The sequence below is a fragment of the Peromyscus californicus genome, unplaced genomic scaffold (assembly GCF_007827085.1).
Source record: "Peromyscus californicus insignis strain IS unplaced genomic scaffold, ASM782708v3 Scaffold_19__1_contigs__length_69161282, whole genome shotgun sequence".
Lineage (NCBI taxonomy): Eukaryota > Metazoa > Chordata > Mammalia > Rodentia > Cricetidae > Peromyscus > Peromyscus californicus.
Window position 1 is genome coordinate 62,770,025 of NW_026294491.1, and position 23,573 is coordinate 62,793,597.

Here is a 23,573-nt window from a genome sequence, read left to right on the forward strand (position 1 = left end):
ATATATATAGTATATGTGTTATTTATATATATTATTTACACATGTATTTTAAAATAAACTACAGTTCTGCTTCATACTGGCTTATCCTAAAATAATAATAATTAATAGAACAACAACTATTATTATTATTATTATTATTATTAAACAAAGAAGTCAAAAGTCTCTCCAAGTGGACGTTATGAAAGGACAAGGTAACTCCTCAGTCTGACTCTGGCAATTCTGAGTGTCTCCTGTTGCACAAACCAGGAGGGACCGCCTGGGACCCTGTATCTTTCTCACATTCTTGGAAAAGTAGCTTAGTCCTTTCACAAGATGTCATAATGTAGTAAGTCCTAGCTCTGGACATCACTGATAGAGAAGAGAAAGAAAATCTGGAAAGGGAAAAGGGGTCAAACGTTTACAGTCAAAACTTGATTCCTTTGAACTTCGGCCAGCAGAGTAGAACTGCAAGTCCCGGCGAGCCCCGCGCGGCTGAGGCAGGGACTACGTTTCCCAGCGGGCGCCGCGGTAGGCCTCCGGGGGCGGTCCGCAGGGGGCGGGTGCTGCCCTCTGCCGGGCGCAGCGGGAAGTGGGCGCGGAGTGACAGCCGGAGCCCGAGCGCCGGGCGCGGGGCTAGGTGACAGCGGAGGCGGCAGCTGCGGGCGGGACGCAGAGAACGGCGACGGCGCCGACGGCGGCGGGAAGGACGGACGGGGCGGGCCTGGCTGGTTGCGCGTAGCCCGAGGAGCCCGAGAGCGGGCGGCGGGCGAAGATCGGGGGCCCGGCACCCGAACTTGGGACAAGTTACCGGAACCACAGGGCGCCGGCGGCGGACAGATTGACCTTCAAAGCGAGGTGAGCGGGACTAGGGGGCAAGGGGTGCACGGGGCACTGGGGAATGCCAGCTCCGCACTTCCCATCCTGTGGGTGCCCGAGACAGGTGGGGTGGGTGGACGGGGGTACAGACTTGAGCAGGACAGGGTGCACCGCCCCGCCACCCATCCGCAGCCGGTGCAGCCCTGGGTACCGGGCGCGTGGCCCCGGCGGTGCAGCTCGTCAGCCGGGGAGCCCCTCGGGCCCCTCCCTTCAGGCCGGGCAGGGGGCCGCCTCCCCGCGACCTTATGTAACCGGGGCGGGAGTGGCCGGGGCGGGCACGGGCCTTCCTGGCCCGGGGAAGCTAAGCGGAGCTAGGGCGGGAGGCGCAGGAGTGAACTTGCCAGAAGTTTGGAGGAACGCTCGGGCCCTGAGCTCGCTCCCCCTCCCCCGATACGGCGGGGGCGGGGGGCTCGGGGGAGGGAGTCCGAGGCCCCGGGAGGTGTGCAAGTATCAAGGCCAGCGGGGCCAGGCCCAGCCGGGATGGTCGCGGGGGAGTGGGAGGGCCGGAGAGGCGCCACGCCCCGTGGGCTGGGCTGCTGTGTCCGGGGGTGGTGTGGACGTCCCATCCCTCCCTCCCTCGGTGCCTGTCTCCCTCCTGGGTCTCTTGCAGAAAGACACCCCTGATTTCAGCCCCTGGTGTCCTCGGCAAACTTGTCCTCCTGCATTATCCCACCACCCTAGGGAACCCCAACTCGGGTCGCACCTTCTGTGCGTCTCGCTTTCTGCTTCCTTGAGCTTCCAGTCGTCTGCCCTCCTCCCTGAGCCACCCTCTTGGTCCCCAATTCCGGGAAATACGCCCCCTTGTCCCTGTCTACCCCCTTCACTCTGCCCCGTCCAACCCCAGACTAGCCCGCCCCGCCAGGTCAGTGCCTTCGTCTCCCCCGCCCCCCAACTCCGGACCCCGTCGCCTCTTCCGCCCAGCGCCTCCTGGAAGGGAGCTGGCGGATGCCACCTGGGTCTCCGCCCCTCGGCCCCCGCCGCGCTCTGGGTTCTGGCTTCACGCACCGCTGCCCGGAGCTGCTCCGGGCTGCGCGAGCAGGTTCGCGCCGCAGCCGCCTGGCGCGCCCCAGCCCCGCGCCCTGGGGAGGAAGGGAGGGCGCCCGCCCGGGTGGGGCTGGTCTGCGCCAGCGCTCCCCCGGCCCCCGCCCTCCATCCTGCGCCTGCCCCTCACCACGGCGCCCTTCCCCAACCTGCGTCAGCTTTCGCTGGTCCTGCAGAGGACTATTCAGTGTGACAGTCGCAGGACTAAACTTGAGGGCTCCGTCCACCGGGGAAGTGTGGCTTCCACCTTCCCCGACCCGGAGTGAGGGGCTGCACAGGGAAGGGGAGCCTCTAGGACCGGGCCTGAGGCCCCTACACCCTCCCTGGCCCGGATTCTGCTGGCCCAGACCAGGCACTGTTGGGGGGTGATGTTGGGGCGGGGACGGATCTCCAGTTTCCTCTAGGGCGGCCAGGTGCAGATGCTGGCAGATCCGAACGCGGAGGCTGGGCTCGGTGGCCGAATCCCTTCGTAGCTGCTTGGTGCCTCGCCGGGGAGCTAGTCGCCATTCCCCAGGCTCTGCCCTCCCGCAAAGAGAGCCAGCCATAGTAACCGTCCAGCCAGGAGAGGCCGTAGAAGGGGAAGGGTTGCTGCCTCTGGAGCTTTTACTGTGCCTCAGTTTCCCTCGGCTCTTTTGGTTCCCTTCTTTTGGCTTGCCTCCTAGTTATAGGACAGTTGAGAAACAGAGCATGTGATGAAGGCAGGTCTGTTTTGGGGTTCTCCTGTGTGAGAGGAGCCGATACTGCTTACACTTTACAGGGCCTGTTGCAGCTGAATACAAATTCCCTGTCCACCTAGGAGGTGGAGCTAGATGGAGACCTATGGTTCCATCTAGATGGAGGTCTCTTGGTTCCAGGCCCCATGGAATGAGGTGAACATTGAATCCACAGAGAGGCAACAACTATGCATTTAGGGTTGATGGCCTGGTGACTCAGTCAGAGGTGGGCAGGGAGTGGGCCAGGGAAGGCAAGCGTTCATTCAGGCACCCCTGGGGGTGTCCAGTGCCCGCCCATCCCATCACCAGTGAGCCGCCACCTGCCCCCACCCCATTTCCTGAATGCTGGGAAGTAGGTGGGAGGGGACCTACCCTCTTGCCTGGCTGCCCTTTGAGGGTCTGGCTTCTGGCCCTGATCCCTCCTGGGCTCTGTTTATGGCTGTAATTGCATCGTTAGTTAGGGTTTATAGAGTTACTTAGCACCTGCCCCCACAGGGAGTGGCCCAGCCACCCTTCCCTCTGGCTTCCGTCTCTTCCTTTTCAAAGTCAAGTTGGTTTTTGCAGGCAGCAGGGGTTTCCCCAACCACAGCTGGCATGAAAGCCAGGTTGAGAGCCTTTGTCCTGGGGATGGAGGACAGGGGACACTTGGGGCCCAGCTCGGGGCTGCCATAGAAATGACAGTGGAAATTGAGTTGGCCTCCTCTAGTGTGTGTGGGGGTGGGGTGGGGGAGGGGTGTGTTCAGCTTCTCAGAGCTTCCAGAAGTATCCCTGTCTCAGGGTACAGCCAGCCTCTGTGCATGCGCTGTGAAAAGAGAATCGAAACAGAGTCATCCGTTAGTTGCTGTGAGGGTTAAGGGCAGCGAAGGGTCGGGTACCTGGTGAGTGCGTGGTGGGGTTTGTGTAACGGGTGTGGAGTTGTGGACTCTAGGCAGTGTTGTGGATGAGTTGTGTGGATGAGTGTCTCTGACGGAGTGATGAGAACACACACTGTATTTGTTAGAATATTCAAGTGCTGTACCAGAGCCGGACCGTAATAAAACCTAGCTGCAAGCAATAGCAGCCAGCATTGAATGCATCTCTCTGCACCAGGGCAGGAATTATTGTTCCTGCTACACCGATTCAGAGAAGTTAAGTAAGTTGTTGAAAACCACACAGCCTGGAAGAAGAGGGATGGGGTTCGAACCCAGGCTCACCCGATTCCAAGACTCACATCCTGAATTCCCGAAGAAGAGCACTTCAGTGTTAGTCAGAAGTTCTTTTTTATGTTTCTTATTTGTTTGTTTATTTATTTATTTTTTTTTTAAGACAGGGTTTCTGTGTAGCCCTGGCTGTCGTAGAACTCACTCTCTAGACCAGGCTGGCCTCATATTCAGAGATCTGCCTGCCTCTGCCTCCTGAGTGCTGGGATTAAAGGAGAGTGCCACCACCACCTGGCCAAAAGTTCTTTTAAATTTTTTTTTTTTTTAAATTTATGTGTGTTTGGATGAGGCTGTGTGCACAGAGTGCAGTGTCCACAGGGTCCAGAAGAGGGCATCAGATCCCCTGGAGCTGGAGTTCCAGGCAGTTGTGAGCTGCCAGGGTGCTGGAAACTTACAGCAAGAGATCTACCCACTGGGCCATCCATTCTCCTTTCAAAGGTGTGTGCGCGCTGGAGAGCTGGCTCCGCAGTCAGCAGGTAAGCACACTGGCTGCTCTTCCAGAGGGACTGAAGGTCAGTTCCCAGCACCCACATGGTGCCACACAACTGTCACAACTCCAGTCCTATGGGGTCAATCCCTCTTCTGGCCTCCTTGGGAGCTGCACACATGCAGTGCACAGACATACTAACAGACATAAAATAAAAATTAAAAAACAAATTATATGAAAAAAGAAATACAAATGAATTTTTTTTCAAAAGTAGAGGTATGGTAGTTTGGGGACCTTTTTGCTGCCCAGGGTCTTCTGACCTGGGACCCCACTTGTCTCCTAGCCTCCTTTCTGAACTGCTGAACCAGGTGCCCAAAGGTCCTCTGGGAGACCCTGTCCTGTGAGGAGATGGTCGATAGGGCCTTGTATGGCCTCTCTGGAAAGCTCACTTGACCCAGGCAGGGGAGGAGGCTTCTTACAGGACATCCTTCTGGGTGTGTGGCTTTGGCCATGGGCGGCATGCCCTTTAAGCCCCGGTATGCCTCGGTAAGAACGTGTTTCATCAGATGTGGAGGAAAGGCAGTGGCACCTTTGGTTGAGAAAGTCACAAGGTCACGGGACTGGGAGCCCAGAGACCCCACACCATCCGCGGCTACCGGTGTGGCTCTGCTCAGCCTCCTTGTGCCTGCCTATGAACAACACTAATCATCGGTGGGGTCCCCTCCAGTGAAGGCCGGCTGCAGGTCTCTATCTCAGGCACCAGGACACCAGGCTTTAGAATGGGAGGGTGTGGGCGGCAGATCTGGGGATGGATGGAGTCCCTGGAATCAAGGCTGGCTCATGTGCTCCGTTTTGTCAGGACATGCCACCATGTACTCAGCACTGTACTGAGAGTAACTTCATCTGGATGAGTGTTGGCACCGTGGGATCTGGGGCTTGGAGTCCCAGCTCTGTCGCTTACCACTATGGGACCCTGGGCAAGCTGTTTAGCCACCCAGTGTGCCCGTTTCCATGACTGAGAAGTGTTCACTCTGCTTGCCCTGCCTAAGAGCAAGGGCCGAGTGTGTTGGTGCCCAGAACGCACAGCGGACCTAGAGTAACGAGCACACGCTCAGCTCTGCGGCTCTTTTGGTTCTCATTTTTCAGGGGCCTAAGTGCTCCAGGAGAGGGAAAAAAGAACCATGGAAGGGCGGGGGGTGCCTGTGTAGCTCAGCTGATAGAGTGCTTGCCTAGCATGCAGGAGGTCCTGGGTTTGATCCCTGCTTCCAGATGTGCTGGGCACGGTGGCACACACCTGTCATCCCAGCACTTGAGAAGCGGAGGCGGGAGATTCAGATGTTCAAGGTCGTCCTCTGCTATAATAATGAGTTTGGGGTTGGCTTGAGAAACATTGGACCCTGCTTTAAAAAAAAAAAATCAGTAAGTGGGGTTGGAAAGATGGTTTCATGGTTAAGAGCACTTGCTACTCTTCCAGAGAACTGGATTTCCAGCACCCGTGTTGGGCAGCTCCCAGCCTCCTGTAAGTCCAGCTCCAGGGGATCCGATACCTTCTTTTAGTCTTCATGGACATACACAGCACATACATTTTTAAAAACATCTTAAACAAAACAAACAAAAAAGCTGAGGGTTCACACAGTTCACCCGATGTGTCTAGTACCCTCAAATATACCACCTTCCTGGAGAAATGGCTTGGCCCTTAAGAATACTGGCTGCTCTTTAGTGCACCCAGTTACAATTCCCAGCACGCACATAGTGGTTCACAACCATTTGTAACTCGAGTTCCAGGGAGCCATCGCCCTCTTCTGGCCTGCATGCACATGGTGCAGAGACATACATGCAGGCAAAACACTCACACATAAAATAAAGACTATATATTATATTATATGTATATAGTCGGCGGTGGTGGCGCACACCTTTAATCCCATCGCTCAGGAGGCAGAGGCAGGCAGATTTCTGTGAGTTTGAGGCCAGTCTGGTCTACAGAGCAAGTTCTAGGACAGGCTCTGTGGCCTATGAACTCACAGAGATCCGCCTGCCTCTGCCTCCCGAGCGCTGGGATCAAAGGTGTGCGCCACCTTCCCGGCCCATTCCCTCTCCGCCTGCCTTCCTCTTCACTCCGCACCACAGACACTGGTCCTCTTGGCTGCTGTGTTCTGCTGCGGGCAGAGATAAAGTCCCAGTGATAGGGGAGGACCTGAGACCTTATCGCGCCCACAGGAAGTGCTTTGCTGTGGAGTGGGCTGCCAGGGGGTGAGATCAGAGGACAGCCAGGGAGGCAGAAGCATCAGGCAGGATCATTGTTGCTTCCTGGTTTGTGTATTGTTTTCCTCCTGGTGCTGGGTATCAAACCTAGAGCCTTGTGATGCTGGACAAGTAAATGCTGGACCCCATCGTCTTCCCGGGGGACCCCTGAGCTCCTCCCCCAGCGTGTTCCCGGGGGACCCCAGAGCTCCTCCCCCACCGTGCTCCCGGGGGACCCCAGAGCTCCTCCCCCACCGTGTTCCCAGGGGACCCCAGAGCTCCTCCCCCAGCGTGTTCCCGGGGGACCCCAGAGCTCCTCCCCCACCGTGCTCCCGGGGGACCCCTGAGCTCCTCCCCCAGCGTGTTCCCGGGGGACCCCAGAGCTCCTCCCCCACCGTGCTCCCGGGGGACCCCAGAGCTCCTCCCCCAGCGTGTTCCCGGGGGACCGCAGAGCTCCTCCCCCAGCGTGTTCCCGGGGGACCCCAGAGCTCCTCCCCCACCGTGCTCCCGGGGGGACCCCAGAGCTCCTCCCCCAGCGTGTTCCCGGGGGACCCCAGAGCTCCTCCCCACCGTGCTCCCGGGGGGACCCCAGAGCTCCTCCCCCACCGTGCTCCCGGGGGACCCCAGAGCTCCTCCCCCACCGTGCTCCCGGGGGACCCCAGAGCTCCTCCCCCACCGTGCTCCCGGGGGACCCCAGAGCTCCTCCCCACCGTGTTCCCGCTCTTACACGAGCATAAAGAACGGGAGACAGGAGCCTGGCGGGTGCCGTGCCCTGCCCGGTTCTGCTAGCGGACATTCCACCTTGTTGGCAGTTATGCATACGGTAGGATTTGATGCTATGGAGAATAATCCAGAACTCGAGCGGACTCCGTGTCTAGAAAGCTGAGATTCATATGCCCTTGTTTCCGCCCTCCTTCCTTCAAGGGCTTTCTCCTGTCACATCTTCCGTGTTCTCACCCTCCAACCGAAGTTTTCTCTCAATGAAGTCATAGTTCTCAAGGAGGCCTGGCTGAGTATTCTAATCATCTGGGTGCTCTTACAAAATGCCCCTGCCTCCCTGTCTCTGGGGGTGGGGCCTGGGAATCAGAAAGGAAACAAAGCCCAGGTGGTTCCCACGCCCTTTCTCTAGGCCGCAGAGTCCAGGGCTACAGCTTTTGCACCAAGCAGGCCTGAGAAGTCCCCAGCGGGACTCTTCCTCTCCACTTTCTCTGCCCTGCTTCACATCTCGTGCTCAGTAGTTCCACAAGTTTCTGAGGTCTGGAGTTTTACTTCTTTAAAAACAAGGATTTTTATTTATTTATTTTTCTTTTTTTCAGTGTGTGTGCATGTATTCATTTGTGTGTGTGTGCAGGTGTACTTGTGTGTGCAGAGCCCAGGGGCAACCTTGGGCGTCATACTCAGGAACACTGTCTACCTTCTTTCAGACAGGGCCTTTCATTGGTCTGGAGCTCACCACTGAGGGGAGATTGGGAGATCTCAGTGATCCCCATGTCTCTGTCTCTCTTGCTTTGGAATTATAAGCATGTGCCATCACACATTTTTACACGGTTCTAGGGATTGAACGTTGTAACACAAATCTTAAAAGGTCTTATAAAAAACAAACCTGGGAGCCAGGGATTGGGGTGAAAGCTGAAAGATCAGAGAAACAGAACAAGCCACAGCCAACCTCACCTTGCTAACTGCACGAATACTCTGACTGAAAGCCCCTGAGTCCTCACCCGAAAGGGATCTCAGCTGAACTGCTTAAAAGCCTCTAGTTCCTGGTCCTCACGCCTTATATACCTTTCTGCTTCCTGCCGTCACTTCCTGGAATTAAAGATGTGTGTGCTTCCCGGTACTGGGATTAAAGTTGTGTACCACCACTGCCTGGCTCTGTTTCCAGTGTGGCCTTGAACTCACAGAGATCCGGATGGATCTCTGCCTCCTGAACGCTAGGATTAAAGGCATGTGCTACCACTGCCTGACCTCTACATTTAATATAGTGGCTGGCTTTGTCCTCTGATCCCCAGATAAGTTTATTAGGGTGCACAATATATTGGGGGACACATATGTCACCACAGAACATAGGTGCTTGTGCATTATTCATTGAACCCTCCTCACAGCCACTATTTTATTTTATTACTTTTGTAAAGATTTGTTTTTTAAGTTATATGTGTCTGTATGGGTATGTGTGCTCATGTGTGCAGTTGCCCACTGAGGCCAGAAGAGGGCATCAGATCCCCTAGAGCTGGAGTTACAGTTGTGGTGGGTTCTAGGAACCAAATTCGGGGCCTCTGGCAAGGCAGCAGGCTCTCTAATCACAGAGCCATCTCTCCATCCCTATTGTGTTTGCTTGTTTATCTTTTTATTTTTATGTGTATGGGTGTTTTGCCTGGCATTTCTGCCTATCACGTCCATGCAGCACCTGTGGAGGCCAGAAGAGGGTGTTGGATACCCTGGAACTGGAGTTACAGATGGTGGTGAGCTGCCATGTGGGTGGTGGGAACTGAACTCTGGTCTTCTGCGAGAGCAGCCAGTGCCCTTAACCAGTGAGTCATCTCTCCAGCCCTATCTTATTTCTTTTCTTTTTTCTTTTTTGGTTTTTTTTGAGACAGGGTTTCTCTGTGTAGCTCTGCACCTTTCCTGGAACTCACTCTGTAGCCCAGGCTGGCCTCGAACTTACAGAGATCCACCTGGCTCTGCCTCCCACGTGCTGGGATTAAAGGCGTGCGCCACCACCGCCCGGCTATTTTATTTCTTTTTGAGACAAGGTCTTACTATGTATATCTCAGGCTGGTCTCAAAGTTGTGATCCTCTTGCCTCTGGCTCCTGAATTCTGGGTTCACAGGTGTATGCCACTACACACTACCACTCCACATCTGGTGTGAACGGAATTTCTGGCAAGTTTTCACATGAAGCCAAGTTATGGTCCCCAGAACACACTTCTGACTTACAGCTGTGCAGGGGCCCAGTAGTGATGTCTTCGGCTGTTGTGGATTTGTCTGGCTGATGTTGTCTTTCAGGGGAGATCTCCAGGGCAGGGCCTACTTCTGAGTCCTGTGCCAACATTTCTGCCCCAAACTCCCATTTATTGGTCTGTGTGGAGTTACTACAACAGAACACCAGAGAATCAGTAAGCTCACGGTTGGTGTTGAAGGCAAGAGACCTCACCTGATCTGACCCTTCCGGTCCTGTGTTGGGAGGAGGGTGAAGGGAGACTGCAGTGTGTTGTGTTGCATGAGCTTTTAAGTATGGATGTGGTGTGTGTGTGTGTGTGTGTGTGTGTGTGTGTGTATGTGTGTGTGTGTTTGTGTGTGTGTGTGTGTGTGTGTGTGTATGTGTGTGTGTGTGTGTGTGTGTGTGTGTGTGTGTGTGTGTGTGTAGACCAGAGGTCAGCATCATGTGTCCCCTCCTTCATCACACAATGTATTTATTTGTCTGCTTATTTATTTATTATTTATTATTTTTGAGGCAGAGTCTCTCCTTGAACCGGAAGCTTGTTGGTCTGCCTGTCTCCTCTCACTTAGTGCTGAGGTTAGAAGCACGTGCTGCCATGCCTGGCTTTTATGTGGGTCCTGGGTATACAAGCCAGGGTCTTTGGGCTCGCCTAAGAAGCTACCAGCACTCGACCACAGGGACTCCATCCTGATGGTTTTACCTAACTCTGATCACTTCCCAAAGGCCCTCCCTCTGAGCATCAGGATTGTATTTCCAGCATCTTAATCCCTACCAGGAGTAGTGTGGATTAAATCTCAACCCGTAGGGGACACTCCAGCCACACCCAAACTTGAGCATCCCAGGAAACTCCGAGCTATTTGGCCATCTGCTTTTGGTCTCACTTTGGGACAAGTGCCTAAGAAATCCGTGCTGTCTGCTTAAGGCAGAGTGAGGTGGATGAGTTACCGCTCTGAGCACAGTGTCATCGAACTTGAGGTAGAGGTTGAAACCGTTGAGTGTGATTGGTGGTGTCCTGGGACACGGTCGGAAGAGGGGAGCCATCCTCCCAAGTGAGGCTGTGAAACACCTGCCTCCTTAACTCTCTCCACACAGGGCCACACGGCACGTATTTGATCACTGACTCATATTTATTTTTTGAATCATTATTGTGTATAATGGGGGAGGGCACATGCGTCGGGTCGGAAGACAACATTGTTTTGTTTTAGACAGGGTCTCTACACAGCCCTGGCTGTCCTAGAATTCACTCTGTAGACCAGGCTGGCCTCAAACTCACAGAGATCCTCCCGCCTCTGCCTCCTGAGTGCAGGATTAGAGGCGTGCGACACCACCGCCTGGTAGGGGACAACTTTGTGGAGTCAGTTCTCTCCTCCTACCTTTATGAGGCGTCTAGGAATCAGGCCTGCACAGCCGCCGCCGCCGCCGCCGCCTTTATCTGTGGAGTCATTTCCCCCGCCCTAAGTCACGTTCCTCACTAAGAGTAAGCAGAAGCTTAGATAGGTGTCAGGAGGACCCCTGGGAGAGGACGTTTCATCTAGAAGGTTCTGGGCTCCTACTTACTTACGTTATTTTAAAGTTTATATTTACTTACTGTGTGTGTGTGTGTGTGTGTGTGTGTGTGTGTGTGTGTAGACATGGTTCTTATGTGGGGGTCAGAGGACAGTTTTCGGAAACTGTTTCTCTCCTGCCATGTGGGACCCAAGGTCAAACTCTGGTCATCGGGTTTGGCAGCCATCTTGTTGGCCCCTGTGTGGGTTTTATTGTTGTTGCTTTTGAGAGCTGGCCTTCCGTAGTCAGGCTGTCCTTAGACTCTCTGTGTAGTCAAGGATGACTGGAAACTTCTGACCCTCCTGCTTCCCTCTCCCGAGTGCTGGGACGACAAGCACGCATCACCATGTCTGGCTTGTTTGTTGTTTTAAAATGTTGAGACTCACCGTATATCCCAGTGTGTCACTCAGGCTGGCCTTGAACTCGGGATCTTCCTGTCTTAGTCTCATCTCCCTCTTGAGGGTGTTACATTATCAGGAGTGCCGGGGGCTCAGGGTTGGAGGAGCTGGACCAAAGCTGGTGAGGAGGAGCCTAGAGTCCCAGAAAACAGATGATTGATAGTACTGGACCTCAGCTGCCTGTAGTTGGGTTGTGTTGTTGTTGTTAGTTTGTTTTGTTTTGTTTTTGACCCTTAGGGGGCCGGCCACCCAGCTCCCAAATACATGGAACTTATGAATGCCCAGCCTTAGCTTGGTTTGTTCCTTGCCAGCTTTTCTTAACTTAAATCATCCTCTTTCTCTTTAACTATATTTTGCCTCTGGGTTTTTTTTTTTTTTTTACCTTTCTTTATTCTACATGTCTTTCTTTCCTTCTTACTCCACGACTGGCTGGGTGGCTGGGTGGCTGGGTGGCTGGGTGGCTGGGTGGCTGGGTGGCTGGGTGGCTGGCTCCTGGTGTCCTCCTCACCTCCTTTTCTTGCTCCCCCCTCTCTTTCCTAGGGGGGAAATCTTAGCCTAGATTTCTCCCCTATTTATTCTCTCTGCCCAGCAGCCCCACCTGTTTCCCTCTCCTGCCTCGCTAATGGCCTCAGCTCTTTATTAGACCAATCAGGTGTTTTAGGCAAGCATAGTAACACAGCTTCCCAGAGTTAAACAAATATGTTATACAACGTAAAAGAATGTAACACATCTTTGCATCATTAAACAAATATTCCACAGCATAAATGAATGTAACACATCTCTAATATTCCACAATAGATACTCTCTCAAGACAGGGATTTGGTCTATTTTGGTCCATTCCCCCTGCCTAAAGGAGAGCCTCCAATATGGTGGATGCCCAGTAAAGCTTTCAGGATGAATGAGTAAACACAAATCAAATCTCATCATATGCCCAGAACCGAGGACCTAAAAGATGGCTTCTCCACGATCCCTGCTGTGTGGGTACTTCATTACCGGATTCCCAGGACCTCATACACAGTTCACCAAAGACCTGGGTCCTCTGCTTCCGCTCTGATCCCTCCTTGCCCTCTTCTGCAGTGATCCAGCCCTAGCCCCTCTGACTTGGGGGTTCTCGGCCTCCTTCTCCCTATAGAAAACTTGCCAGCACGCCCAGCTTATCCCAGTTCTTCTAGTGGGTCTGTGGGGCGGAGCTTCTGCTTGTTTGCTAGGGAAGTCACAGCCTGTCCTCTGGTTTGTTTATAATCCGTTTGGGGACAGCACCTGTTCAGCCCCCCAGAGTCCCCGAGGGGTGTGGAGTGGCCAGGAGAGGACACACTATACTGTCCACCCCCCATCACTCATCTCCTCCCAGCTCTAGCCAGGTGTGCTCAGCTGTCCCGGCAGGGCAGTGCTGGCTGGCTCTGCCACGGGCTGACTGGAGTCTTAGCAGCTGCCTGTCTAGCCCTGTTATTGAGAGGATGAAGGAGGAGACTTAGAGACCCAGCAGCTAGCAGACCATGGCCTTCAGCACCACGGCGGTCGTCAGATGTGGAGTTGGCACCCAAGTCTGTACTGTCCAAATAGGTGGTTAGGGACAGAAGCTTCTGGAAGTCTCAGAACAGAAACAGGCAAACAGACAGCAGATAGAATAAGACAGGCGGATGAGGCCTCTTGGCTCTCGGGTGGGCCCTTAGCCCTTCCTGCCTTCTGAACCCCAGAAAGGGCTGCTCTGCCACACTCTGGGTTATTTAGTTAGGGGTCACTGCTGCAGGCCCAGGAGGATTTCTTCCTGGACAGAGTCCTTCCTTCTAGGCATTCTGGAGGAGAGGGGAGGCCCCTGGGCCATTCACCTGCTGTGTAGAAGCCTTGGGGCTGTGAGGTCTGTATACTTGGAGGCCTGAGGACAGTGTGTTTACTCCTCCCTCGTCCCAGCACCTTCTCCCCCTCCTCCACTCACTTCCCACCCTTCTCCCTCTCCCCACTTCCACAGAACCTGGAACAGCCCCAATATCTATCTCTAGTGCCTACTAGTGCGTATCCTCTCTCTCTCTCTCTCTCTCTCTCTCTCTCTCTCTCTCTCTCTCTCTCTCTCTCAATCCCACTCTCTCCATCCACTTTGGTTCTTTTTGTCTTCCTCCTTTCCTCGTGCTCAGGGGATGACCCAGAGTGGCCTCCAGGGCCTGCCGCTGGGCCCTCGAAGGAATGACCCAGGATAGAGTGAGGTGGGAGCACGGGCACCTGGCCTGAGGTGCTCACTCTGCCCTCATCCAGGAAGGGGCATCCTGGGCAGGGCGAGAAAGAGGTAGCCAGCTCTGGTTGGCTGAGGGGCAGCCTGCAGCCTGGGCCACGCTGGGCACATTGGGGGGTCTCCATAGAGAGGGCCCCAGGCATCATCACACACTCTAGAACTGTGACTAATTATAGGTTATTATCCAAGTGTTTTGAGCCTAATTATAGTGTTTTCAAAGCCAGGTGTGGGAAGAAAATATTAGAATTTCTATTACTATTTACCTATATCTTGTCCTTTCCTGCCCTGTTTTATTGTGAAATGTAGCACAGTTGCCAAAGACAGCATAAATATACAAGTACAAAAGTGACTGGGTCAGCAGGATTGCCCGGCAGCACAGGCACTTGCTGTTGAGCTCAGTGACCTGAGTTTGATCCCCAAACCCACACGGAGGGAGAAGAGAACGGACTTCTGTCTCAGCGGTGTCCATAAGTGATCATGTGCGTACACAGGACAAGTAAATAAGGAGGGAGCTTGAGGGCTGGAGAGATGGCACACTGCTCTTGCAGAGGACTGGTTGGACTCCCAGCACCCACATGGGGTGGCCCACAACCACCTGTGACTCCAGCTCCAGGAGATCTGGCACCCTCTTCTGGCTTCCAAGGGTGCCTGACACAGTTGCACATACAAGCATGCACACATAAATAAAAATAAAATAAATTCAAATAAATAAATCACATAAATTCAAATAAAAGGGACGCCCCAGTTAACAAGCACCTGGATGGAGGAGCAGACTGAACTCTAAAATCAGCTCTTGTGAGCTGGGTTTGATGGCTTACCCCTTTGATCCCAGCTCTCAGCAGGCAGAGGTGGGTGGATCTCTGTGTGTTCAAAGCCAGCCTGGTCTACATAGAGAACCTTAAAACAAGAAAACAACAAGAAGAAACAACTTTCTTCCCTTCCAGAACTTGCCACTATCTATTTTTTTTCTTTTTGAGACAGGGTTTCTCTGTGTAATTTTGGTGCCTGTCCTGGATCAGGATGGCCTTGAACTCACAGTGATCTGCTTGGCTCTCCCTCCCGAGTGCTGGGATTAAAGGTGGGCACCACCGCTGCCCGACTCAACCCCTCATTTTTAAAATAAATCTATTTTTTTCATATGTTTGCTAGCATGCATATGTTAAATAATTGGTGTATACAGTGGGCCCACTGTCTATGAGTCCTACATCTAAGAATTGAGCCGACTTCATATTAGAAATATTTGAAAGGGAGACTTAGTGGTTAAGAGGGCTTGCTCCTCTTTCAGGGGATTTAAGTTCGGTTCCCAGCACCACAGTGGGTGGCTCATAAACTGTCTGGATCCAGCACCTTCATCTGGATTCTGTGGGCATGGCACTTTGGTGTATACACCCACACCCAGACACGTACACATACTCATGTACCTGTATTGAACACGTACACAGTTTTCCTTGCTACTGTTCCCTAAACAGTACAATGATGTTAGGTTTTGGAGTAACCTAGGCATGATTTAAAGAATATAGGCGAATGTGCAATGGGTTAGATGTCCTGTGTTTAAGAGACACTAAATGTTTCTGGATTTTAGCATCCAAAGGGATCCTGGAATGAATCCCAAGACTACTGAGGAATGGGAATGACGGGAAGCGTTTCTGAGGCCAGGGGACATATTCATTAGGATTGACCAGTTTCTTTCCTTTCTTCCTTTCTGTTCTATGATGGGAGGGGTCTTTGGTCAAAATGGGGACAGGCCACTGTGTAGTGTTGGAAAGCTGCCAGTGAGTCTGAGTGGGAGGGGACCCCAAGTGGCAGTGCTTGCTGTGGAGGTATCCTCTTTCCAGAGGGTACATGCAGCCTAGCTTCTGGACCTCCAGCCTAGTGAATCTGGCACAGGAGGAGGACTTCGTACTTTCCGCTGAAATTGGAAAGCCCTTGACTTTCAGCCACTCCTAGGGCAGCGGTTCTCAGGTGGGAGCAATGTATTGGCCAGAGGACATTTGGCAGTGTCTGATGACATTGGCTAATGGTACTACGAAGCATCCTAAAAAGGACAAGTTGTCCCACATCAGAAAATGGCCTGGCCCCAAGTCTCAGTGGTATGGCCTCTGAGAAGTTACTTGGGTGCTTTGTGCCTCAGTTTCTCCATCTGAAAAATGGGGTGGTAGGGTTGCTGCCTGTCTCCATAATGGGGCTGTCATCAGGATGTGGGCACAGGTGTTCTGTAGGGAGCCCTGGGGCTACTGTGGTTCCCAGACAAGGTGGGTTTTCTAGCTCTCCCCCTTCCTTGCTCACCCTGTCCCTGTCCACTGAGCTAGAGGCATCCGTGATGAGCCTGGTGCTGTGGTTCCTCCTGCAGGGAACCGCCCTGAGGGCCCCAGGCTTTTGATGAAGGCTGCAGAAATGTGGGGCTCCATGGGAGTCCTGGGGCCCAGACAGAACCACTTCTGACTTTGTCCTTAGCTGGAGTCCAAGGTTGTGGGGGTAATAAAGAGGTCCTTACGGCTGTTCTTTATCTGAAGCTCCATTGCAGGTCCAGGGCAGCCTTGGGGCTCTGCACGTCCAGCCAGGCTTCTGCTCACCCTTCACATTCTTTCCTGTTGGCTAGCCCAGGGCAAGTCAGAGTCATAATTGTCGTCTCTGGGCTTCTCTGGCCTCTCTGTTCTGGGCTCCCCTCATCTCACTGTCCTCTGCCTTTTCCAGGAGTCATGGCTGGTTCAGTTCCATGCTACACCTCTGAAATATGCTGGAAAGCAGGGTCCAGTGAACTGCTCCATTCTGGGGTAGAGGTGTCTGAAAGCAGCTTAATAATGATCTGCCCTTCAGGACAAGTATCTACCCATGGGCACGGGGTTCACCATCCTCCCCTCACCGTCCAGTGCAGGCTCTGGCATACCTCTGTGACAGGCTGTTACAGAAGAAGCCTAACCCTAACCCTGACGAGCCATAGAAATCACCTGTGCATAAGAATTCTTTCCCACCGGGCAGAGTGCTTTGGCTCCGACATTTGGGTCTCTCCTATCGAGAGGGGCTATATAAGACTGTGACCTGGGTGCCTAGAGGCCAAGGCCCCAGGTGTGTGGCTAGTGGGGAGATGGAGAGCTCTGATATTCTCTGGGAGGTTTGTGTTGTCCCTCTGCGTCTCTCTCGGGGTGCCTTGAAACTGAAGTGGTGATTAAGAAAGCCTCTGTCTAGGACTGGAACCTGGGGTTGGGGAGGTTGGAGGCAGCCTGCCTGGGTAGGGTAGGCTTTTGCAGGGAGGGGAAAGAGGCTTCCGGCTGGAGCTTCCCTCTGTGCTGTGAGTAATCCTTGGCCACATTTGCAGCTCCCAGGGGATTGTGCAACTTCCTCTCACTGAGGTGTAGGGGGCTGGGTGAGAAGCAGGGCTGGGGAAAATGAGGAAATGATTGGGGCTTGAGTGGGGGGTGGAGCTGAGCACCCCAGGGGCCTCCTTCCAAGGGTTACCCTCTCCCAGGTCCATGCAGGTGTGTGTGTGTGTGTGTGTGTGTGTGTGTGTGTGTGTGTGTGTGTGTGATATTTTCAGAAAGGAAAATCCCCCCTAGCCCCTCTGGCTCAGGGGTCTTTTCACTGAGACTTTGTCTCACCGTGTATATCGGACTGGCCTCTCCATCCTCTGCCCCAGTCTCCTGGGCTGGACTGAGGGCAGAGGGGAGAATGGGAAGGGTCCAGTTGTTAAGGGGAAGTGTGCCCAGATCCAATTAGGAGCAGAGGGTGGTGGGAATCATGGGAAATTAGGAGCCACACAGTCTCCTCACCTCCCAAGACTTGTTTCTAGGTCCTAGTGAAAAGGTCATGTAGGTATGATGCGTTTAGCTGAGAGTGAATCCCATTTCTGTTGAGTCAGGCCATCAGTCAGAGTTTGAACCCTGGCCCTTCAGCCTTCCAGCTATGTGATCCTGGCAGGTAACTTGCTTTCAGAGTGCCTCAGTTTCCACATCTCTAAGATGGAATTGACAAGTCTAGGTCCTTCATCCCGTGTGTTCATCATGGGTACTGTGAAGTGCTTGGAAACAGAGGCTGGCAACCAGTAAGTATTCTGTGCCTGTTAGCACGCTTTACCCACGAGTGAATGTATCTGTGCCTATGGCAGCCACTGCCCCAGCAATAACAATAACAATAGCAAATATGGCATCTTTGTTCTGAGGGTCTGAATTAGGCCTTGCTGATGCTGTACCACCCCAACCCTCGAGGTTGTTATCTTTGATGGAGAGTGGTATGGTAAATATCTGGCTGTACATTCTGGAAGACCTGAGCCACGTACTGTGTGACCCTGAGCCTTAGTTTCTTCCTGCTAGAAATGAGGACCCAACAGTTCCTGCTTGCTAGAGAGAAGGGAAGGGTGAGGTCAGGTAGTATAGCAACATGGTTCCCGGGCCACCTGCTAGGTCTAGAATTGTAGCTGCATAGATGTGGAAGCGGTGGTCAGGAAGGGCTTTTTTGAACTGTGGCCCAGGCCACTAATTGAACTCATGAAATCAGTGCTGTGGTCTCCATGAACAGTTGTTGTTAAGAAAGAAAATATGTGTGTTTCTGTGTGAGTGTATGTATGCCATATGAGTGTAGGTCCTCATAGTGGCCAGAAGAGGGAGTCCAATCTGCCCTGAGACTAGGGTTTCAGATGGTTGTGAGCCACCTGACGTAGGTGCTGAGAACCAAACTCAGGTCCTCTGGAAGAGGAGGAAGTACCCTTAACCACAGAGCCATCCCTCCAGCCCTCCATGACCATTTTTAAAAACCAAAAAGGAATCATCGAAAAGGGCTGTGGAAGCCTAGTGGAGGTGGCGCACGCCTTTGATCCCAGCACTCGGGAGGCAGAGGCAGGTGGGTCTCTGTGAGTTCGAGGCCAGCCTGGTCTACAGAGCGAGATCCAGGACAGCCAGGACTGCACAGAGAAGCATAAAGACCTGTGTTTTAATCCCCAGCACCCACATAAAAGCCAGGAATGGCCACAGATGCCTGTGACCCCAGAGTTGGAAGTCAGAGACAGGGGGATTCCAAGAGCTAAAACAGTGAGCTCAGGTTTGGTGAGAGACCCTGTCTCAGAAGAATGAGAGGGAGAGGGATAGGTCAGGAATCTGGTGTTTTCTTCTGGAGTGTGTGTGTGCACACACATGTACATACACATGTACACACACACACACACACACACACACACACACACACACACACACACACACATGGAATAGAGCAGAACTATTTGAGTGTGTTGCACTGTGCCAGTATATCGGGAACTTCTGTTTTGGAAAGCACTTTGTTTTGTGTGTGCCTCCAAGGTCAAATGAAATACATCTTTCTGTGAGTCATGGTTCAAAACTTTGGGGCCGTTGCCTTGGAGACTCTCTTTCCTGCACAGAGTTTATTCGGTACCTATTGATTATAAGGCCCAGCACCCCAGCTGGGGCTGAGGTAGTCATCCTAAAACCCAGAGATATGGCTTGGGGGTGAGGTTTCAGGGCCCAGCTCTTCGCAAGTACAAGCAGAGGATGGAGGTTCTGGGGTGTTGGAGAGGGGTGCGGGAGGAGACAGTTCCTGGCATGGTCGGTTGGCTTGAGGTCTAGGGGCTAGAGAGCCTCTAGAGAGGCAGCTCCTTATTGGTGGAGGCTGCACGGCTGGGCCTGGCAGGAGGTGTCATGTGTGTCAGAGTAGAAGCTTGGGTGGGCATCGTCTGGGGACACTGGGGAGGGTTATTTCTATCACTCCCAGATGGTGGGGTAGTGTTGAGGATTCAGGGTTGCCATGCCCCCCTCCCTGCTTGCAGTAACTGGGGTGAAACCAAGGGGTTGGCCCTTCCCTTCTCTTGCTGGGCCTCTGTAACCTCCTGAACTTTGTCCTGCCCTCTGCAGGCCCAGCTGGCTCCGGTGGGCCTGGTCTGTGACCTGATCCTCAGCTCTGAGTCCTGCTCTGGGAGCCCAAAGCCTCTTTGTTCCCTAAAGCCTAGAGTTGGCAAGTACTTGGCCCCTTCTGGGCCTCAGTGTCTCGTCTGTAGAGTGGGTGTCCTAACCTATTGACAGCCTGATGGGCAATACCCGTGCCCATCCCGTGACTCAGCACTGTAAACTGATTGCAGGAAGTGTGGGAGCTCTGGGTGGGTTACTGTTGTGGTCTCTCAGGCAGGGATGGCTGAGGAAGGTCATGAGGACATCAGCTGCCTGTCTGGAGAATCCCTTTTCCTCCCCACCCTGTGACCGAGGGCAGTAGGAGGAACTGTGGGGAGAAGCCTGTGATCACGGCAGGCCGGGGATACCCCTGGCTTTGAGTGGAGGTGGTCTGCTAAGGCCCCAGAGAGCGAGACCAGGTCTGGCACCCCCCGCCTCTGGAGCACCACCTTCATTGAGTTTCCAAGGAGCCCCAGCTAGAGGCTTATATTGCCAGGGAAGGGTCAGTGCCCAATGTAACCTCCAATTTCTAGAAAGCTGTGGACAGCTTCCGGTCTGCTGAGCACCGAGCCCAGAGGCTCAGGCATGAGCTCCGTGGTACAGTGTGGTGTTTAATAAAAAGCTGCCTATATTGACTACCTGCTGTTTGGCTGTGACCTAAGAGTTGCAAAGTACTTGGTTCTTATGGGCCCTGGACTCAGTGTCACACAACTGATGCATTCCTTGCCCCTCTAGGTAGGGAATCCAAGTCCCCAGGTGGGCTCAGAAGGTCTCTGTGGCAGAAGAGCTAGCCTGCTATAGCCCAGGGCTGCTAGAACTTTCCAGTATTGGCAGCTGCCCTTGGTTTGGGTTCACTTCAAATTCTCGGGCCTCCTGTTGCCCTCTCTACAAAGTCCTCGAATTGATAAACCCGAATCTCCTAGGGGCTCTCTCAGGGCAGTTTCTGTCAATGGCTTTGGTGGCCAGGCAGGTATGGAGGGTGGAATTTGAAAAGTGCAATATGGGTGGCAGAAGATGAGAGGCGCCAGTCGAGGGGGCAGAACCTCAATATGACAAGAAAATATTACCCCCTCCCCTCGGGGCACGCCAGACAGCACAGCAAATTCAGTGAATTATGATGTCTTATACATTTCAAAATAGCTGAGATCAAATTTTAAATGTTATCGTCATCACCAATGATAAATATTTGAGGTGTCAGACATGTTAATTAACTTGGATTAATCATTCCACATTGTGTGAATATATTATAATCCTAATTGTACCTATAAATATGTATGCTATTTATTTACCTTTATTTTATTTATTTATTTATTTATTTATTTATTTTTTAAGATTTATTTATTAATTTATTACGTACACAGAAGAGGGAGCCAGATCTCATGTGGGTGCTGGGAATTGAACTCAGGACCTCTGGAAGAGCAGTCAGTGCTCTTAACCTCTGAGCCATCTCTCCAGCCCTTACCTTTATTTTATATGTATGTGTGAGTGCTTGCAATATGCCTGTGCACCACAGGCATTCATGGTGCCCACAGCAGTCAGAAGAGGGCGTCAGGTCCCCTGGAACGTAAGCCATCAGTGGTTGTGAGCCATCCTGCAGGTGCTTGGGATCAAACCCGGGTCCTCCGCAAGAGCAGCCAGTGCTCTGAGCTGCTGAGCCATCTCTCCAGCCCCTGTACAGAAAAATCAGAGGTGGGCATAGTGGTGCACGCCTTTAGTCCCAGTGCTGGGGAGGTAGAGTTGGGTGGATCTCTGAGTTCCAGGACAGCCAGGGTTACATAGAGGAACCTTGTCTTGAAAAAAACAAACAAACCAAAAAGACAAAAAATGAGGGCCAGGGTGTAGCTTGGCGGTGGAGTGCTTACACATAGTGTCCAGAGTGGGGCAAGTTCTTTGGTGGACTTGTTAGAGCCTGTGTGTGTGCGTGTGTGTGCGCGTGCGTGCGTGCGTGCATGCGTGTGTGTGTGTGTGTGTGTGTGTGTGTGTGTAAGTGTGTGTGTGTAAGTGTACTTGCCAGTGCACATGTGCAGAGGCCAGAGGAGGACACTGGGTGACCTGCCCTATCAAGGTCTACCTTATTCCCTCTTCCTGAACCTGGGCCCAGACTGACAGCCAGCAAGCCTCTGTGCCCTGTACAGTGCTGGGTTACAGATGCACACAGATGCACGGGCATACACTCCTGGCTTTTTGTATGGGTTTTTCCCTAGGGATTTGAACTCAGAACCTTATGCTTTCACAGAACATTTACCTCATGAGCCACCCCCCCACCCCTACTAATCCTCTTAATGTCTCTCTAATGTGCCTCATGGTGTTGAAATCCTGATGTCAAAGCTGCATTTTCTAGATGGACCTGGAGCACTGAGGCCGGACTCAATGACCGACTCAATGACCAGGATTGGCCTGGGACCCTGTTCCTCTTCTTCCTCCCTCTCTTCCTGGACTGGAGCATGTGCACCAGGAGCTCTGCCCCCCTTTTTCCAGCCCGCACCCTCTGGCTCCCAGCATGAGAAAGTCCTGTGTGCCTAACATGTGGTTCCTGGGAGACACTTCAAAGGCTGGTGCATGGCGCTACGTCTTGCCCTTCTGTCCTCTGGGCCTGGGGCTCCCTCTGTGGAATAAAGCCCTCACCCTATCTTGCTGCATTGATGTGGAGAGGAGTTCCTTCAGTAGAATGAGTGTGCTGCATAGATCCCAAATTCCAGCTACAGATGTGCACAAATGAAACCAGCCTGTGATTTCTGGAAGGAGACCCCAGCCCTGATTCACCTCCTGTGTGATATCGGTCCGGTAGTATACTGCTGCCCCTCTCTGGTCTCTGCCCACTGATGACCTCTGGAGAGAGCAGGTCTGGCTGGCTCTGGAGACCCATTTCACAGGTGAGCAGAGGTACCAGTCAGGGGCATGGCTTTCTTCTTCATGCCCTGCTGAGAATTGGCGTTAGGACAAGGAAAGAAATGTGTCTTGGTGCCTCTGCACTGGGCATCTCGGAAGCTCTCGGATGCCTGTTATTCCAATCTTTCATGCAGGGTGCTGGAGGACGATCTGAGGTGTGGGTGTGTGTAGGCACACCTTGCCTCTTTGGGCAGGTGCAGAGGTAGGGCTCCTCTGTGGGTGACCTGGGGCCCAGAGAAGGGCTGGGAAGGGCAGGAGGTGGTGCTTCCCTGGCAGAGTGGCCTTTCCCGGAGGGCTGTTTGCCCACTTATTCTTAGCCCTGACTCATTATGGAGTCTATTTTTAGCTCTGGTTCCAAGTGTTGCCAACATGTGCTGCAGGGCGACCCCTGTGGATGCTTCTGGGGGCTGGAGGAGAGCTGGGGTGGTCTCTTATGTCACACCCCGTCACGACTTGCAGCTGGGTGTGCAGCAGGTGTCGTGTTTGTGCTCCTGTGTTGCTCTCTCCTGCCATCTCCTCCTGCCCCAGCCCTGGGGGTGGGGACAGTGTGGGGATGCCGTGGGCGTTGCCACTAGCTACAAAGCAGAGGCTAAAGGTCAGCACGTAGGCTTCCCCAGGCAGTCATCTGCAGGTCCAGTTGGCCTTTGACCCCTTGAAGACTAGGGTCTCAGAAAAGGGACGGAAGCTCCACGCCAGGGTGAAGTGGGGGCAGCCAAAGGAGGAGGCATGAGATAATAACGGGGAGATGTGGGCGATGCGGAGGGGCTGTGACGGAAGACTTCTCGGCTTTCCTCTACCCCCCGGGATGGGGTTCAGAAGAGCCGGTTATGCCAGGCACAGTGACAGTGGTGACTTGGGCACAGCAGCCGCGAGGTGGGTTGGAATCTGGGCTTATTCCTCACAGCGGGGTCACGTCCAAGGCTCTGCAGGCAAGATGCAGACTGTAATCCGTGCATGGCGCCGTAACACAGGTGCACGGGCTGAAGCCATGCGGTTGTCGGGGAGATGGCTCTAGAAGGGCCCTCCCTCTTGCTTTGGAGGTGTGGGGAAGAGGCTGGCATTTGGAGCCGGGGGGCTGGGGTCTTGTCCTCTCTGGACTCCGTGGCACACGCCTCATCCATTTCCTCTGGCCAGCTGTTAGATGAGCAGCCAGGGAAAGCTGGGGTCTTTGAAATAAACAAATCAGTATGTATCTTGGTCACCCCCACCCCCA

The 23,573-nt window shown here is 53.3% G+C and overlaps 1 protein-coding gene across 1 annotated transcript in view; it reads left to right on the forward strand.

Annotated features, from left to right (window-relative positions):
- Positions 1 to 200: 200 nt before the first annotated feature.
- Tfeb (transcription factor EB) overlaps positions 201 to 23,573 on the forward strand; it is a 51,817-nt gene continuing 28,444 nt past the window's right edge. The window contains 1 exon segment of the mRNA XM_052745559.1: positions 201 to 834. The gene's annotated coding sequence lies outside the window, so the exon portion shown is untranslated.